Below are 13,866 nucleotides of genomic sequence, written 5' to 3' on the forward strand. Positions count from 1 at the left end.
GGAATTATTAAAACAGCACAGCACATCAAGGCAGTTTCACTGCCCTCTTTGTCCCTCCGTTATTCGTTCTCCCACCCACTTGTCAGGGGCCTCTGGTCATCCCTGACCACTGGTCTTGCAAGCTAGGGATGGTGGGAGTCCCAAAACAGCTGGAGACCTGAGTTTGGGGAAACCCTGTTCTAGGCCATTTGCATGCCTCTGAGAGCCAGTGTGGTGTAGCGGTCGAGAGCGGTAGACTCGTAATCCTGGGTAACCGGGTTCGCTTCCCTGCTCCTCCACCTGCAGCTGCTGGGTGACCTTGGGCCAGTCACACTTCTCTGAAGTCTCTCAGCCCCACTCACCTCACAGAGTGTTTGTTGTGGGGGAGGAAGGGAGAGGAGAATGTGAGCCGCTTTGAGACTCCTGAAGGGGAGTGATAAAGCGGGATATCAAATCCAAACTCTTCTCTGAATACCAATTGCTTGCAACTGCAAGCAGGGAAGAGTGCTGCTGTTGCACTTTGTTCCCACTTGTGAGCTTCCCACAAGCATTGGTTCACCGCTGTGAGAACAGGATGCAGGAGCAGATGGACCACCGGCCTGATCCAGTAGACTCTTCGAGTTCTTAAGCAACTGGAGCTCTTCGAGTTCTAGAAGCAACTGGAGGCAGTACATGAATCTGGTTGGTCACTCTTGAGATACTGGACTAGACAAGCCGCTGGTCTAATGCAAAAAGGCCCTCCTAATGTCCTTAGGGGGACGCGGGTGGCGCTGTGGGTTAAACCACAGAGCCTAGGGTTTGCCAATCAGAAGGTCTGTGGTTCGAATCCCCATGACGGGGTGAACTCCCGTTGCTCTGCCCCTGCTCCTGCCAACCTAGCAGTTTGAAATTTCCATGCGCTGCTCTGGTTATCCAGAAGCAGCTTAGTCATGCTGGCCACATGACCCGGAAGCTGTACACCGGCTCCCTCAGCCAATAAAGCGAGATGAGTGCCGCAACGCCACAGTTGGCCACGACTGGACCTAATGGTCAGGGGTCCCTTTACCTTTACTTTAATGTCCTTAGGGGGGCATTTTTATGGATGTGTTTTTCCCCCTCTGCAGATTTTTCATAATTTTGGGGTATCCCAGAAGTATGCACAGTCTGCTGGTAAGTCTCTCGTAGTTTTTGGCTAGGTAACCACAAGCAGAGGAAGATTGATCTCTATTGGTGCACAGATGCTTTTCCGAGATTGCTTTGGAAATGCTGCTTTTTCCCCCCATTGCCCCAATCTCCATTATTGTGGAAGTTTTGAGAAAGGGCTGTTTCCTCTGTATGGTGCAACTTTGTGAAAGTGTGGTATGGACTGCAGAATTCATCTTTTGGAAACTCGGCTTCCACATATGTTGCGTTTTTTGTTTTAAAGGAACAAAGGCGTTGGGGCAAAGCAGTTTCTAGTACTTGATAGTTGCAAATATACACGTTGAAAATGAAGAGTGAAGAGTGGAAATCTCAGAAGCCAGCGGCAATGGGGTAAGGAGAAGTAAGCTTAAGATCAGGATGCAACGGGATTTCTTTCCATGTCCCTGCAACTAGAAAACACATGGAAGTAAATTGTGCAAATTTGCCTAACTTGTGCAGGTGTGAGAATCTGGCATGTCCGGAAGCAGGACCTTAATTTATTTTCGGTACAAAATAAACCCAGGCCAGTTGTTGAAGTCCTTTTCTAGAAACTGCCATGCGTGTTTGTGGTTGTTTGGGGCTGTTATCTCTTAAGGTTTGAGGAGATGCTTTTGGAATTAATAGCCTCCTTTTGCTCCTGTTTGCTTTTAGAGGGTGGGGCTTAAAGGATATTAAGACCCCAGAGCAAGAAGCCTGAAAAGGACTGCACTCGTTCACCTCTCTTAATACCTATGGAGCCAGCCTCCAGCATCATGCCTGCCAGAAAGACCGGTTTGTGCTGCACAAGACGGGGGGTGGGGGGTGGCAGGGAAGAGAGACAGCGCACATCTCGGGTCCTGCCCTGGGGCAAGCCCTGTCTGCAGAACTTGCTTCCTCTTCCACCTAGGCTGCAACCTAGCCAAGCACCCTTGGGTGCAAAAGGAGCTGGAACAGAGTTATGGACCCTCAAACGCAGCACCAAGGTCTCTTAGCATTTTCAGTGTCCGTCCGAGTGTTCATTACTACTTTGCTTTAATACTCCCCAACCAGCTTGTAAGTAAGAGGAGAAGGATGGAGTGCAAACTAGATTTTGCTCAACTTTTCACATTGGTTTCAATGGGAGTTAAGGAGTGAAATTTCATTGATTTCCATGGGAATTGAGCAGCTGACGTAAATTACGATCCGGCAGAATCCAATGTTTGGTTTCATTTTGTTAAGTGGGCCGTATCACTTAAGGCAATAAATTCGTGACGTTTCTGCGAGGTTCTGTGGAGGAAAAAAATGTGTTTTCTCTTAATAGTTACCCCGGAGCATTTAAAAATATTAACAGGAGCCTGCACATGTAAAATAACCCTTCCCTAAATACCGTACTTTTCCGAAAAATAAAGGCCTGCTATTCTGCAGAAGGCAATTGAGGAATGAGCAAGACCAGTGTCTCTGGGGGGGCGGGGGGGGGAGAGAATGGCGCAGTTCAGGGTCAGCAAACCTCTGTATGGTGTTGGGGTTTTTTTGACTACAACTCCCATCATCCCTGATCGTTGGCTGGGGCCATGATGTTCCCCAGGGCTGCTGTAGTTTCACCCCAGAAGAGGCCCTGTTTCTTTCAGCAATCTCTGAAACAGCAATATGTGGAGCTGTGCAAGTAGGGTTTCACGGAAGTGCTGTAGCAATGTCTGTACTTTTTAATATTATTGTCAATTTATTACCATGAGACTGGAAATGATGTACGCAGGCAATCCAATTTCTGCAGATTTGCAAAAAAGAAAAAAGAGGCTGTCAAGGATGCTGATGCCTCATCCCGTGTCACTGAAAATCCTACCAATATTTCTTGCTTGAGATTTTAGTAGGCGTTGTCATACCCTCCAACATTTCTCCAATGAAAATATGGCCATCCTATTCCATAATAATGATAATTATCTTATTATTTATACCCTGCCCATCTGACTGGGTTGCCCCAGCCACTCTGAGCGGCTTCCAACATTTCTCTGATGAAAATAGGGACTGTGATAAGGAAAAGCAGGACATTCCAGGCTCAAATCAGAAACCGGGATGGCTTCTATAAATCCAGGACTGTCCCTGGAAAATAGGGACACCTGGAGTGTTTGCATCGTTCTATCTTCAAACGTAATTATCCTGAGGTCTCCTAGATGCTCATTTCTGCGCTCTCCTATCCCTATTTCTAGGGACGCGGGTGGCACTGTGGGTTAAACCACAGAGCCTAGGACTTGCCAATCAGAAGGTCGGCGGTTTGAATCCCCGTGATGGGGTGAGCTTCCGTTGTTCAGTTCCTGCTCCTGCCAACCTAGGAGTTCAAAAGCACGCAGTACAAGTAGATAAATAGGTACCGCTCTGGCGGGAAGGTAAACAGCGTTTCCGTGCGCTGCTCTGGTTCACCAGAAGCGGCTTAGTCATGCTGGCCACATGACCCGGAAGCTGTACGCCTGCTCCCTCGGCCAATAAAGCGAGATGAGCGCCGCACACCCAGAGTTGGCCACGGCTGGACCTAATGGTCAGGGGTGCCTTTACTATCCCTATTTGTGACCTTCATTCCGTATTACTGGGCAGCATTTTAGGCTGTTTCCTACACTCGGTTTTAGTATTTCTACACTCAGTGGCGTAGCGTGGGGGGTGCAGGGGGGGCCGGCCGCACCGGGTGCAACATCTGGGGGTTAGGGTTAGAGGGCGCAAATCCACGGGTTAGGGGGCGCAAATCCACGGGTTAGGGGGCACAAATCCATGGGTTAGGGGGCACAAATTACTTGCCTGCCCCGGGTGCTGACAACCCACGCTACGCCACTGTCTACACTTGTTTTCTACCTTGCATTGAGTCCCCCTTTCTGGACAAAAAAACCACACATCGTTAATAAGTTCTCCCAATCAGGCACCCACTAATCCCTTCAGCTGCCTTGCTTCCCTTGCTGCCTGGAACATGCTTCCCAAAATTCCGATGCAACGTGTTTTCCATGAAGCTTTGGGTCTAATTCTATATAAATTTCTGCAATTTTCTGAAACCGAATACATTTCCCCCTCTTACTACCATCTTATTTTTCTCCCCCGGTTGCTTCTCTGGTGTCAAGTTTTTTAGAATGTAAGCTCTGTGGAACAGGGACTTCTTCCCACCCCTTAAAATACAATCTTAAGAGACTTTATTCACTCTCCATTGACTGTGTTCTATAAATGATACAAACCATGGCTTACGTTCTGACAGTTAGCTGGTCTCAAGGGCAGCCAGCTCCTTCTATGGTTGCAAACGTTGCTCCTCTGAAAGTCCCATTGCACCCTTGTTGAAGCAAGTAATTAGTGGAAGGAAATGTGGGGCAGCTGTGGGTGCCGGAATATCTCGTCCTTCCTGTTCTTGCCATGGCCTGCAGTGCGATGAAATAATCCTGCCCACCCAGCAGAAATCAGGGCTCCGTCATTCTGGAGACAGCAGACTTCCTAAGCGAAAAGAGGAAGGTTGTCGCTTGCCTGTTGGCCAAAACCTGCAGGTGCCCCAGAGCAGGACTCTGTGCCATATATGTAGCAAAATGGCTTGTGCCAATTCTGGCATCTTAACTCAGGATAACTCATGTCTGAGGTAGGGGAAGCATGGGCCACCCAGATGGCCCATTTATTCATTTAATTTATACACCAATAGAAAGCATGTGAACAAAATAATCTTAATAACAATCCCCCCCAACAGCACATTCAATAGGCCATACCAGGCTGAAGGCCTGGGTAGAGAGGAGTGTTTTTGCCTGGTGCCTAAAGACCTGTAATGATGGCACCAGGCGAGCCTCTCTGGGGAGAGCATTCCACAAACGGGGAGCCACCACAGCAAAGGCCCGTTCTCATGTTGTCACCGTCCGAGCCTGTCTGGAAATGGGGACATAGTGCAGGGTTCGATGACAAGTGCAGGGTCCGGGTTGGTTCGTATGGGGAAAGGCAGTGCTTAAGGTATTGAGGTCCTGAGCTGTGTAAGGCTGCATAGCATTTTGATTTGGGCCCGGAAATGAATTGTTCCGGTGAGCAATCTGGCTGTTGAGTTTTGACTACGCTACCCATCATTCCTAACATTTGACTGTCCTGCCTGGGGCTGATGGGAGTTGGAGTCCAGCAACCTCTGCAGGGCCATGGGTTTCCCGCTGCAGATTCTGCTCTCACAGGTAGATGCTCTCCAGGGTTTCATAGAGGGAGTCTCTCCTGGGCCTACCTGGCAACTGAACCTGGGACCTTCTGGTGCAAAGCAAAGTCTCTTGTCCAAAGGGACGGCAGCAAAAGCTGGCAGTGTCTCTCGGAAGGAAACGGACATTTCCCCGTACCTTATGTACCTCATAGCTCTGATAGCTGCCTGCGTACCTGGCTTGCAGGGCCCGAAAGGCAAAGAGGGTGTTGTTCTGTTGGCTGGGGTGGGTGTTTGTACAGGGAACACAATTGTTCTAGAACGGATCATCAGATGAGCAAAAGGAACCTTGCCAGCTATGGCAATAAACACACTATGCTGTAGCCTGAGCATTCGTGCACATGCATGTTTGTGCAGCGGTGGCAGGTTTGGTACACAACTCCCTCAATTTCTTAAGATCTGGGGAGCACGGGAGAGAAGGAAGGTGACATGCTAAGGACATTTTTTAACATGCATCTCTTGAAGCAGAGATAGTGGTTTGCTTGGGATGGGCATCAGAAAAGGCCCTGATAAAAAAAGCACACAGTTGGAACGCACTTTTTGGGCTACCTATGAATCGCCCTTTCCTTCACGGAGCGCAGGGCTATGTGGCAGTTCCCTGCCCTTCCATTGTATCCTCACTACAACCCTGTGAGGTAGGTTAGGCTGAGCGAGAGGGCCCCTGGCCTACGACTACCCCAGTCACTGTTGGTAGAGCATGAGACAATCGATCCCAAGGTCATGGGTTCGAAACCCAAGCTGGGCAAAAAGATTGGCCTCGATGACCCTTGCGGTCCCTTCCGAACCGACCGTTCTATGACCTTCAAGCCCCACTGTCCTGGTGCGGATCCTAATAATTAAACACATCCCTCGAATCTTATTTCCAGGCAGGTAACATAGCTTTGTGGGGCCTTCCACAAAGGCCTATCATAGGGCGATAGCGGGGCCAGGAGAAGGCGGCACCCGCCACCTATTGCCAGGAGGGAGGGTGGGGAGGTCAATCCACCTGCCACCCCTTCTGAGGTGTCGGAAGACGGGGGAAGAGCCGCGGGTGCGGCCTCTTGCTGGCTCTGCTATTTTGGGAACCAAAAGACTTGGTTGTCTCTTAGCAACAGCGATGCCTCCCCTACGGAGCAGCGATGTGAGGGCCCGGCAGCATTAGAGAGGATGCTGGATGCATGCATCACTATAAAACGGCCGGCTGCCCGCGCACGAGCTTCGTCCCGATTTTGCTGCCCCCCCCCCCCCGGCATGCAACTCTGTTGACGTGAGCTGGCAGGAGTGTGCGCGAGTGCCGTCATCCCCTAATTGAATTAATCTTGCCTGCTCCCGGTGGGAGGCTCTTTGCTTCTTACCCTTGACTTACTCAATAATTCATTAACCTCTCCATCTCCCCCCACTCCCCCCCCCCACGCTGAAGCTTTAACCCTTTGGGTCGCGCACATTCCAGAATAGAGATCTGGGGAGGGCAGGCAGGAATCCCCGCCAGCGTTTACGGGGCCAAGGACTCGCGCCCGTCTACTGCTGGGCCGAGCGACAAAGGTCCTTGCTTTCGGCACACGCCGAAAATATTCTTGCAGTAAGGCGTAGGCCGCAATGGGTCAGCCACAGTAATCGGGTTTAACGACGGCTTAGCTTCCGAGGGGGCTCTGTCTTCGTCAGTGGCAGGCCACTGAGTAGCTCAGAAGATGATGGAGGTTGCCTTGCCCAGGAAGAGTATGGCTGCTGGAGGTGGACCAAAACCTATCCTGTCCCCGCAGGGGCCGACAGGAAACCCGCAAGCAGCAGCTGAGGTCAACAGCTGATCTCCGGCAGCTGGCATTTGGGTACATGCCGTCCCTGACCCCTGGGCATAGTACACAGCCATTGTGGCTAGCAGCCACTGAACGCCTTGCACTCTATTGATTGATTCCCTCCCATGTTTCTCCGATGAAAATAGGGACGTCCTATTCCGTTATTATAATAATTTTATTATTTGCACCCCGCCCATCCGGCTGGGTTGCCCCAGCCAATCTGGGTGGCTTCCAACATTTAAAAACAACAACAAAACATTGACTGTAAAAACATCCCCACACAGGGCTGCCTTCAGATGTCTTCTAAAGGTCGTATGGCTACTTATCTCCTTGGCTCAGGGGTTGCATAACTGCATACCCTCCAACATTTTCACCGATGAAGATAGGGACGTCCTAAGGAAAAGCGGGACATTCCGGGATCAAATCGGAAACTGGGATGGCTTCTGTAAATCCGTGACCGTCCCTGGAAAATAGGGACACTTGGAGGGGTTTTTTTTATTTGTCTCCAACGTGTTAACTATGTGTTTTGTGAAGAAGTAATTTCTTTTATAGACTGGCGGGTGGCGCTGTGCGTTAAACGATCAGAAGGTTGGCGGTTCAAATTCCCGCAACGGGGTGAGCTCCCGTTGCTCGGTCCCAGCTCCTGCCAACCTAGCAGTTCAAAAGCATGTCAAAGTGCAAGTAGATAAATAGGTACCACTCTGGTGGGAAGGTAAATGGCGTTTCCATGTGCTGCTCTGGTTCGCCAGAAGCAGCTTAGTCATGCTGGCCATATGACCCAGAAGCTGTATGCCAGCTCCCTCGATTAGTAAAGTGAGATGAGCGCCGCAACCCCAGAGTTGTCTGCGACTGGACCTAATGATCAGGGGTCCCTTTACTTCCTTTTATAACTTCTGATAAACTCCTGGATGTTTTTATATAGCTGTTGCAGCCTAATACCTCTCCCATCAAGCTGTCTAAGCCTTTTTTCCAACAGCCTTTGCATTTCTTTGGCAACAAGAATCTGATGTAATTGCTTGCAAAGCTTTAGGGCAAGTGTTTATCATGTGCCGATTCTAGAGGCAGAAGCTTTGGGGATGGGCCACAGCTCAGCATCTGCTTTGCATGCCGAAGTCCCAGGTTCAAACCCTGGCATCTCGAGGGAGGGCTGGGAGCGACTCCCTGCCCCTGGCTAATACCTGGGACATGTACCTGTCATGAACCGGCTGGATGCAGGGGTGGGGGGTGGGAGACACCAGCTGAGGAACCTCCAAGGGAAGCTGGCTCAGAGTTTGGGGAGTGGTGGTGGGATGACGAGCGGTCAGAGGAAGAAGATTGAGAGGAGGTATCCGAAGCTGAAGAGATAATAGGGTTTAGTGAGCAGGGAGGGTCTGTGGCAGAGAGAAGGGCAGAAGGGAAAACAGGAGGGGAGGATGGCCAAGAGGCAGAGAGGAGTCAGGCTGATGAAGAAACCAGGGTGTCTCCCCCTCCTGCTGCAACAAGTTCCCCTCCCTTCTGGTCTCCCAGGACCAGAAGTGATATGAAGCGAGAGTAGCAAAGGCAGATGGCCCGGCGTAGTCTCAGATTGCTTGGGAAGGATCAGTGGAGGAGACATAGGCAGCTGTGGGAAAGGAGGGACCTTCAGCCTCCACAACAGCCTCATAGGGGCAAGACCTACAAAGAGTTGCTGTGCTCATTAGGCCTGGCACTCCTGAGCAGACCTTGTTTCTTCTAATAGTTAACTTCACTTTCTCTCAGTGATTTCCTGCTGACCCGCCCCTGACAGCTGACTCGTGTAGACAATGATGGACTGGATGGACCAATTGTGTGACTCGCTCTAAGGCAGCTTCCTATGTTCCTTATGAGGTTGAGAGGCTGCTTAGAAAAAAAGCTGGCTCCTTTCCTCTGGGTAAAGATGCTTAGGATCAGGCTGCTAGTGTGGCAAGCTTTGTAGTGCGGAGCAAAATTAATTGGTGTGTAGCTCAAGTGCTCAGTGTTGCCTTGGAGTGAATGAGTGTATGTCTTTCCACTGGCACTCTCCATGGAGGCTAATATCTGCCCTCAGATCTCCTTTGAGGTCCCTTGGTTTCTGATCTTCCAAGGTACTTCAGGCAAAACGGTGTGTTTGTATGTGAATTCTCCACCGTGGTAGCAGTCCTAGGTTACCATTTGCTCTTCCCAGCCACAACCAACGGGAGGCTGACCACAAGTGCCTGGTCTTACATGAAAAGAAATTTGTTTATTATGGAACAGTGGTTACTCTCCAAAAGGGCTGCCGTTTCAATCACGCAAGGACTCTGCTCCTAACCCCAGGTCCATTTGGGGTGGGGAGAGGAGTAGGCTATCGCTTTCCCCTTGGGTGGAGCTAGATGCATTTTACACATGCTCAGAAGCACTCTGTACTTCATAATTGCCTTGCACGTTCCAGGAACTGGGGGGGGGGGGGAGAAACCAAACAAAGGTGGTTTCTGAAGGCTGAGACTTGGCTCAGGTGAAGTTGTACTGCTCCACAGCAAAACTTGTTTTAACAAGCAAAGGATCTCTCGGTCTCATTATGGATTCTCTCTCTCCCACCCCACTCCATAATTATACAAGAAGCTGGATTCACCCGGCGAAGCTGATCAACAATTATAGCTCAGGACTTCTTCGCACAACATGAAATCAGGGTGCAGCATTCCCTGCCACAGGCTTGTAATGGCAGCCACCAACTCTGAAGAACTCTCCACCTCCATCGATTTGCTTTATCAGCAGCTGGAAGGCACAATAATTAAGTGGAACCTCCACAGCCAAGAGGCTGTATATCAGTAATTAGCTTAGATCTGCAAAACTGGGACCTTTACAGGTGTTGCATAATACCATTATTCGCTTCTAAGAAATCAATCTCTCAGGGAGGCAGCTCCAACACTTGTGGAACTCCCCGCTGGTTGACACCTGGAAAGTGCCTTCGATGTGCTCTTTTCAGTGCCTGCTAAAAACGGTTTTCTTCAGGCAAGCCTAGCCGGTTTAAAAACTGACATGTGTTTGTAATCTGTTTCTAGCGTAGATGTTGATTTTAATTATATTTTGATTATTTGTTTTCAGAATTCCTGTTTTCAACTTGATGTTAAATTGACCATTTTTGGATTTGATATCCCGCCTTTCACTCCCTTTAAGGAGTCTCAAAGCGGCTAACAGTCTCCTTTCCCTTCCTCTCCCACAACAAACACTCTGTGAGGTGAGTGGGGCTGAGAGACTTCAGAGAAGTGTGACTGGCCCAAGGTCACCCAGCAGCTGCATGTGGAGGAGAGGGGAAGCGAACCCGGTTCCCCAGATTACGAGTCTACCGCTCTTAACCACTACACCACACTTATTTATTGCAATCTCCTTAGAGCTTCTATTTACACAATCAAGCAGGATATAATTTTTGATGCAACCACTGCCCCTTCTGCATTTTTCTAATCTATGGGTTGTGCTGAAGAAGATTCCAGCGAAATCCAGTGATCCAGGATCACTGTCCTACATTGTTATTCACTTACTACTTCAGCACCATGAACGCCTAAAAAGTTTTACTGCTTAGCCCACAAGATAGCATCTATTACTTTGTTTCAACCATAGACTCATTATACTTCTATGGACTTTCAAAGATTGACAGACGTGTGTTCATTTGTTTTCAGATATATCAGGGAATTTTTGTTGTTGTTGTTTAGTCGTGTCCGACTCTTTGTGACCCCATGAACCAGAGCATGCCGGGCACTCCTGTCTTCCACTGCCTCCTGCAGTTTGGTCAAACTCATGCTGGTAGCTTTGAGAACACTGTCCAACCATCTCGTCCTCTGTCGTCCCCTTCTTCTTGTGCCCTCCATCTTTCCCAACATCAGGGTCTTTTCCAGGGAGTCTTCTCTTCTCATGAGGTGGCCAAAGTATTGGAGCCTCAGCTTCAGGATCTGTCCTTCCAGTGAGCACTCAGGGCTGATTTCCTTAAGAATGGATACGTTTGATCTTCTTGCAGTCCATGGGACTCTCAAGAGTCTCCTCCAGCACCATAATTCAAAAGCATCAATTCTTTGGTGATCAGCCTTCTTTATGGCCCAGCTCTCACTACCATACATCACTACTGGGAAAACCATAGCTTTTACTATACGGACCTTTGTTGAATTTACAAGTGTACATATTTTGTTTTTGTTGTACTAAATCATGTGCATTATGCAAGAAGAAGTACAGTGCTATCTAGTATACTGGTCTTCGTGTTGCTTGTGTTGTTTGTTAAGTTTGCAACACAGCACAGGGGTTTGTTGTTCTGTGTAGTATTCTGTGTTCTGTGTACTTTCTTGCCATGCAAAAAGCCAGGTAAGGGTTTCTACTAACATGCACACACAAGCAAGCAAGAGACATCATCCCAGCTCGTCTGCCCTTACCAGTTAGGCAACAGCATTTCAGGAGGGATCAGAGAAGAGCCACTGAGGGGTTGTAGTCTGGGGAAGAGTCCCGGGGTCCAGGCAGCTGAACACAGAATTCCTAAATTAGTACAGGCCTTGGCCTGCTCTATTGCTTTTTTTTTAAATAATATTTATTGAGGTTTCAAAAAATTACAAAAAATAAAGAAAAGGAGAACAGAAAAACAGAAAAGTAAAAATACTTTTAAAAAAACAAGTCAATCTTTCCATGTCTTATCTTTCATTTGCTTGTTTCCTTGACCTCCTCACACCTCCCTTTTTTGTATTCTAGTTCAATTAGTTATTTCAGCAAATCCTTTCCAACTTTGTTTTTATCTTAATAATTTATCTTAATATATTGTAACTTTCTCACCCATTAACAATCCATTTTTACTTAATCCTTTATAACATTACTGCTAAAACCACATAACTTCATTCCAGCATCCTTATAACATTCCTTAATTTTACAATGTTTCTGTAAATATTCTTTAAATTTCTTCCAATCTTCTACCGACTCTTCTCCCTGGTCTCGGATTCTGCCAGTCATTTCCGCCAGTTCCATGTAGTCCATCACCTTCATCTGCCATTCTTCCCGGGGGGGTAGATCTTGTGTCTTGGCCTGCTCTATTGCTTTGGCTGACTCTGGTTTAGACACTTAATCCACCCAGAAGATCACTCTTGGTTGTGCACGTTATTTAAATTCAAGATGTGCTCAAGTTTGCACATTGTTCCCACCTATAATTACCACTAGGATCGTCCCCTTTGCAGGACGTGGAGGGGGGGCACTTTGTAGCTGCTCACCTGCAGGTCAAGTCTGGCCTTCCAAAGGCACCTAGCAGATTTGTGCAAATATATATTTCAAAACTCCCTTTAGGTCAGATCTATACTGCTGGAGTGGAAACAGTCCTCTTCCCTGTAGGAACACAATGCTCCAAGTGCCCCCTTGTGGCGACTGTATTCCATAGCATGGCTTCAACCTGGGCCGTATATGCCTTTAAAGCACACTGAAAGAACACACACCCCTCGTTGCCTCCCTCGAAGAATTCTGGGTACTGTAGTTTGTTAAGGGTTACTGGGCACTGTAACTCTGAGATGGGTAAACTACAGCGCCCAGAATTCTTTGAGGCAGGGGGATGTACTCTAGAGGTACAATGTACAAGCAGCCCTTCTCTGCTTCATATATCTCTCTCGGCTTGGACTTATGATAACTGTGGTCAGCAATTGATTTGGTTGGAGGTCGCTGGAGCCACAAGCCTCAACCACCCTGATTATCTGCCTTGATTGGCTGCAGCACCGGTCACTTTTGATCCTTGGAAATGCCAGGAATTGAATCTGGGCCAGTTTGAATGCAAAAGCATTGCACTCTACAAAAAAAAAAAAAAATCTCCTTTCCATACCCCGAAAAACCCGAGAGCTTCTAAAAGAGCTCACCTGCTGACTAGCAGCCTGATTCTGTTCATGGGCATTTAGAAATAAGTCCCATTGGGTTCAATGTGAGGTTATTATCAAGTAACTCTGGACAGGATTTCTGCACCAGGAAATGGGGTGACTCATATTTGTGTTATTATGCAGTCCATTTTTTTTTATCTCACTCAGGACAGCCTCCAAGTCCCTTTTATCCCAGCAACAATCCTGTGAGGGTGGGTTAAGCCTTCTTCAAATATCTGAAGGGCTGTCACATGTGGCAAGCTTGTTTTCTGCTGCTCTAGAGTGTAGGGCCCAAACCAATAGTCGCAGCTGGTTAGAGTGTGGTGCTGATAATGCAAAGGTTGTGGGTTCGATCTCCTTACAGGGCTGTTGCATATCCCTGCGATGCAAAGCTTTTGACTGCATGATCCTCCGAGTCCCTTCCAACTCTACAATTCTATGATTCTGTTAGGGAGAACTTTCTGACGGTAAGACAGTGGACTGCACTCCTTCGGAAGATGGCAGACTCTCCTTCACTGGAGGGTTTTGAAACAGAGGTTGGGTGGCCATCTGTCAGGGATTATTCAGCTGTGATTCCAGCATTGCAGGGGCTTGGAGTAGATGGCCCTTGCGATTCCTTCCATGATTCTAAGTCGTCTTGTTGCAGCCATTGTTCTCCCTAAACTTCTTTCATTTCTGAGATGGCAATCTGAGCCTTAAGGCTTAATAGCTGCTAGACCTCTTTTGTACATACATAATACTGCTTACAGGGGTTGTGGTGGAGAAAGAGAGAGCACTGGCCTTTTTCATGGCAAGATTTATCTTGGAACTATGACTCTAGGGTGAATGTTCCTTAAAACAACTCACACTGCAATTCTAGGCATGCCTACTTAGAAGTTCCCCTATTGCAACCTTAAGCTCTCCTTTTATAAAAAGCCTCGAGGCTAGAAAGGTGTGTGGCTATTATGCTGCCATGCCCTGATAGTTAAAACATATCCATCCAGAAACCAATTGC

Source organism: Podarcis gaigeae, assembly GCF_964106915.1.
Source record: "Podarcis gaigeae genome assembly, chromosome: 8".
Classification (NCBI taxonomy): Eukaryota; Metazoa; Chordata; class Lepidosauria; order Squamata; family Lacertidae; genus Podarcis; species Podarcis gaigeae.